At 35.1% G+C, this 6,286-nt stretch overlaps 1 non-coding gene across 1 annotated transcript; it reads left to right on the forward strand.

The window, feature by feature from the left end:
- The first annotated feature begins 5,899 nt into the window (after nt 1-5,899).
- Nucleotides 5,900-6,009, forward strand: LOC118725028. The gene has a single exon (XR_004989792.1). It is a non-coding gene; the product is annotated as a U6 spliceosomal RNA (small nuclear RNA).
- The last annotated feature ends 277 nt before the right edge of the window (nt 6,010-6,286 follow it).

The following is a 6,286-nucleotide window of genomic DNA, read 5'->3' on the forward strand; positions in this document are numbered from 1 at the left end:
TAAAATACTAGAGGCCAAGCATACAAAATTATGCAGCCCACCCACACGTGTGCACCCCATCCACCCTCCCTCCCCTGACTAGCCTTGACACCCCAACCTCTCCACTCAGAGCTCCAAAGCACCTGGCCCTACCCCTGACACCTCTGGTCTTCTCTGGCTGCTTCAAGCCCCATCCTGGGTTCCATGAGTTGCCTTAGGCTAGTCCTGCCTCCTCCAGGAGCCTCTTTGCTTCCACCTGGTCTCCAGAGGCAGCTCTGCCCCATCATGGCTCTGGAGGAGAGCATGGAAGCCTCACACCTGCTGCAGAGTTTTGAATATCACTTCCTGGCAGTGTGTGTGCTGTGCTCTTTCGCCTGGCATGTGGGTGGTGAGTGTGCTGAGTGCGAGCAGTGTGTGGTGAAGGACTGGTGAGGGGGGCGCTATGCCAGGGGCTCTCACCCCTGCTCTCCCTGCCATGGGATGGTCCCCCCTCTTGCAGGCACCTTCTTGCTTCTGCCGCATCTCCTGCAGCCTCCTACTGATCAGTCTTTATGGCATGAGGGCATCATGACCATTAGCATATTAGCTCTTTGTTATATCAGATAAATTTACTTTTTACATATAATTTTTTAGTTAAATAGCATATGCCTAATCATATAGTTTACATATTAATAATAGAAGGGAATATCATAGACTGTCTCCTTACCACTTAACTTCTTTCTTAAGTCTCACAAAATTTTGATAAGCTAACACAGTATCAACTTCTCTGGGTGAAATGCATAGAACAGAATAAACATTTTAAAAAATGGTGTTATCATTGACTAATTTAGCTATCAGAATATTTACCATGGTTTTGTTTTTTTTTTCTGAATACTTATTTCAATTTTAGAAGTCTACCACTTTAGTGTAGGCATCTTATCCATTTCATTGATTTGTGCACTTGCAAAGGTGCATGTTACTACTCAATAATGCTTATCCATACTATCTCCTCAACAGACTCTTCTACTTATGCCCTATTTTCAGGATTCCAAAAGCTTCTTGAATAATAATTATATTTTCTTTTATACCAATTATTTGCCAAGTCACATTCCAAGGCCATTACTAGTATTAGGACTGAGAAGGCAAGTCAATGAGACTACAAGTATACATTGTGAGAAACATGACATTGATATAAATAGATTTATTTTTATGTAGCTCTTTAAATAAAAAAGAGCTGATTTGCTTCCCAAACATTATTATATTTTTACATAAAATTCCATTTGCTCCACTTTTCATTATTTTTAATATTTACTTGAAAATAATTTTTACTGATTTTGAGGAAGAAAGGGAGAGAGATGTGAGGCAGAAGCATTGACCAGTTGCCTCTAGTATAAACCTGAACCTCCCACCTTAGTTATGTGCCCTCACTGAGAATTGAACCTGCCACCGTTTGGCATATGGGATGATACTTCAACCAATTGAGCCAACAGGCCAGAACCATATGCTCTACTTTATGAAAGAATACATTTGCTTCAATTCAGTATTCTTTTTTTTTTCTAAACAGTGAATTTAATAAACTTAATAAACAATGATACTTGGGAATTGAAAATATATAAATAAGTTGTAGCATTCTTATCTCCCTATCCATTACATATTTTTAATGATATCATACTCAATAGCATACAGGAAAAGTGGAGATGTAATTATGAGACTCATGACTTGTCTTTTCTAGTGATTAAAATTAGACTAATTAAAAGCACAAAAATAGAGGTCAGTTTATTGTTTCCAGTTTTGTTCATTAGTTTAATCAATGCTTGTTAGTTCCTAATGAGTTACATTAGATCAATCAAATATTTACTGTGTTCCAACTGATTTAGATATCTTTTAGGAACTAATAATTATGAATTCTCAACTCTCAAAATTCTTTTATTTTAGTGAAACTGACACAAAATAACAAAAGTATACCTCATGTGTCTGGCAATAAAAAGAGTAGGGGAAAAAAAAGCACCCATGACAATGGAATATACTGAAATAGCAAAATATATAGCAGATATGTAAGAAGAATTTATTCTAGGAAAAGGGAAGAGTTCATGAAAAGGCTTGGTATTAGTTTCCTAAGGCTGCTGTAACATTCATACAAAGTGGATGTCTTAAACAAAAGAAATTTATTATATTACATTTTTTAAGTCCAGAAGATAGAGACAAAGTGGTCAGCAGGACCACACTTTCTCTGGAGGCACCAATGGAGAATGTTTTCCCCCTTCCAGATGCTAATGGCACTAGGCATTCCTTGGCTTGTGACAGCATAATACTATTAACCTCCTTCTTTCACTTCCACATTGCCTTTTCTATTTTTTCCTTAGTGAGTCTCATACAAGCACACTTTTATTGGCTATAGGGCCCACTCGGATAATACAGGATTGTATCTCCTCGAGATCCTTAGTTTCATTTCTTCTGAAAAGACTCTTCAGATAATCAAGGTAAAAATAGATCCTTTGGATGAGTCCTAATCCAATAAGACTGTCTTTGCAAAAGGGAAATTTGGACATAGACATTCACCGAGGGAAAACAATTTAATAATTGGGTATGTAATGAGGAAAGCAATAATTTGATGGAACTGCTAACAAGGAATGTTAAAGATTTCTGGTTACCACCAAACGCTAGAAAGTGGCAAGAGAGGATTCTATCCAGAGTCCCAGAGGAAACATGGCAATGGTGGCCATGTTGATTTTATCTCCTAAACTCCAAAATTGTGGGACAATATATTTCTGTTGTTTTAAGACACCCAGTTTGTGGTACTTTGTTGCAGAAGCCCTAGCAAACTTATACATGCTTTTTTATTCAAGACATTAGAGGCAGATATGTGTGTCTATTAAAGGACTGGGTTCAGCTCCATGTAACCAAAAACTCAATCACAATTTAACTCATTTTTTAAAAAATATATATGTTTAAAACTTTATTATATAACAAGAGGTCTAGGTATAACCGCACAGGAACTGCATAAGGTAGCTACCAAGCTTAAGTGACTCACTTACATTCCAGAACCCTTGAATGAGGCAAAACCAAAGACAAAATAGAAATGCTGTCTGAACCTGCTATCAAGCCCACTGTGAGTGTAGGAACATTCCTGAGACTACTGCTAACATTTCTGCTTACGTCTTCAGCCTTTATCTAACCTTTTTCTGGGACCCGGAATGACTCACCCCAAGGTGTGCCTCTAGGGTATGTAGATTGTTTTGAGCCAAAGGCAATTTTAACTTCAGGCTCGAGAGTAATGTCTAACTCTTTCTGTAACTACCCAGAAAAAGTTGAATTAGTGACTTATCATAAGGGAATATCAGCCATGACCTTTTTGACTCACATATTTACTAAAGATGTGTTCTTCTTCTTATCCTGCATTGACCTTTTGAAGCCCCCCACGTGCATTATCTCCTTCCTAGATCAGGACATCTTATACACCCCAATTTGCCCTGTCTATCCCTGAACCTCTTGTGCAAGTGGATTCTCTGACTCTCTCATCTAATTCGGATATATATATAAAGTTTGGTTATTTTCTTTTGCTAATCTGTTTTAAGCCTACAGTATGTGATTATTAGACCAGCAAGAAAAGTTTTGAGGGTAGAGAAAAGCCTGTTTCTCTCCCACACTTCAAATAAAATCAGAATTGAATTATGCAAGCAAGAATACTGCAGGTAGCCTCTGAAGTACTATCATAAGGATTTGAAATTTGTTGCTGATACATATTAGAAATCACTTCAGATGATTTTTAAACAGAGGGTGCCAGAATCTGACCTATATTTTTAAAGGTCATCTCTGCTACATTGTTGGCTTTGAAGCAAGGAAAAAAAAGGGGGGGGGGGTAAGAACATGGAGACTAATTAGGACATTTAGGCAGGAGATGATGGTGGCTTAGATTAACATGCCAGCAATACAGGTGGAGAACGTGGTGATTTTGAATATGTTTCTAAATTAAAGCTGACAAAATTTTGTCCATTTAGAGGCTTTGCTAGAAAGAGGATCTAAGGGTGACCACAAGATATTTTTCCTGAAAAACTAACAGATTGAAGTTGCCATCACTGAGATGAGAAATATTGTGGCAGAATCAAGTTTGATGGTAGAAGTTTCCCATTATACTTGTTAACATAAATATCCAATATGAAGAAGAGATTGTGAAACTGAAATTGAGAAATATATCAGGGTTGCAGATCTATATTTAGGATTTATTCTATAATCACTTTTTTTGTTATTTGTGAAAACCTCAATATGGTAAAACAAATTTCAATTTCAAAAAATATGAATATAAAAGTTTAATTTATTCTTATTATTGTCATTAGTATTTTAGTGATAATTATATAATATATATTGGGTGATTTTATATATATATATATATATATATATATATATATATATATATATATATATATATATATATCGCCCCTATTTGTAACAAACTGCTGTTTGGAATTTTCTGCTGTTTTTCTTATTGATAGATAAAATGTTGCTTTCTAATCTGCTTTAGCCTGTTTGAAGAATGATGAAGATAAACTTAGCTATATGACCTTATAGACCAGAGACTAGATATGCCATAATCTCAATGCCATGCCAGGTGCATTTTTTTAATTGGATAGTACTGTATTGTTTTCAAGGCCAGCATCGAGATAACCACTAAGTGCACATAGGGTTGGCTCTTTAATAAAAAGGGAAGTTCTGCTTGTAGCCTTGCTTAGAATTTGAATTCATTTTCTCTAGGCCCATCACTCAATGAATAAAATAAGTCTCTCCAAACTCTCTCCTTCTGCATTGTTTGATTGTTTGGGAACTCTGTAATATATATATATATATATATATATATATATATATATATATATATATATATATATATATATTTTTTAGAGAAGAAGGGAGAGGAAGAAATACATAGAAACATCAACAGTAAGAGAAAATAATTGTTTGGTTGCCTCCTGTACGCCCTCACTGGGAATTGTGCCCAATCTGGGCATGTGCCCTGACAGGAAATCAAACCGTTACCTCCTGATTCATGTGTTGAAGCACAACCACTGAACCATGCATTCTGGGCTTTAATTTTTTTTTTCTGCCCCACAATGGAGATTGAGCCCACAATCCAGGCATATACCCTGACTGGGAATTGAACAGGTGGCCTCTTCGTTCCTGGGTCAATGCTTATCATTGAGCCACACCCACCTGGATACTATACGATTTTTTAAAAATTATATAATCTATTGTTGTCATAAAATAATAATTCTTAAGGATGCATTGTGTGGTATAAAGTGCTAAACTCTCCTTGAAAACCAGATCAGAAAAATGTTATTATATGAAAACTCTTGGTTTTTAAAAATGTTTAAATCTATCTTATATGAATTAGATCAAATTATGTAATTGAATATATTGGTTTAAGTTGAAAATTAGATTATTGTGCTTTTTTCATTTTCATGACTACCGTTCTCTGTTATGTTTCATTGTGAATTGTGTTTGGGAGTTAGTTTTCTTTTTTTTAGTCAGTTATGTTTCTCTTCCTGGCATTTTCACATGTTGCCCTGTACAGAATAGATTTTTAAGCAGATAAGGGCTTCAAGAGTTATCCTAGGAACTACAAAAATCTCTCCTGCCATATTGGATTTTTGTCTTAGTGGGAGGATTGAAGGTTGGGGTTTCTTTTCAGTTCAAGGCAGCAGAGCCTCAATAGGAGCAAATGCTCGGAGCAATCATAAAACTTAAAAAGATCATAGTCTGTACTCAGATATGTCTTCTTATATAAAAACAAAGACTTTGAGTGCTGCATATAGCTGCAGGGACTTAAGACTTTTTAAAATAAACCTAATTGGTAGCCATAGCTATGAAGCTATATAGGGAGTGTCATTAAGAAGAATCCTTCACAAACATTTCATCTTTAATTCATTTCTGATAAAATAAAAGCTTTTAAGTGTTCTCATTACAGCAGCACATGTGCTAAAATTGGGATGATGCAGAGAAGATTAGCATAGCCCCCTGCACAAAGATGACTTGCAAATCTGTGAAGCATTCCAGATTAAAAATAAAAAAAGTTTAAAACAGCTATCAGTCAAAAAAAGTAAACACATATCAATGTTGTATTATATATGCCAATGTTATACAATGTTCTAATTATTTTACATCTAAATACTTTTGGCTCATTCTATTTTAATAAAATTTAAAATTTTGGTGTTATTTTTATAAATTTAATATAAAATTTTGGCTGAACCTCAGAATTTCTATGTAAGTGAGCTTTGGTTTTAAATAAACATGGGTGTTCATTTTGTGTATAATAAACTACTTTTTATTGTTGAAATAA

The sequence above is a fragment of the Pipistrellus kuhlii genome, unplaced genomic scaffold (genome assembly GCF_014108245.1).
Source record: "Pipistrellus kuhlii isolate mPipKuh1 unplaced genomic scaffold, mPipKuh1.p scaffold_m20_p_2, whole genome shotgun sequence".
Lineage (NCBI taxonomy): Eukaryota > Metazoa > Chordata > Mammalia > Chiroptera > Vespertilionidae > Pipistrellus > Pipistrellus kuhlii.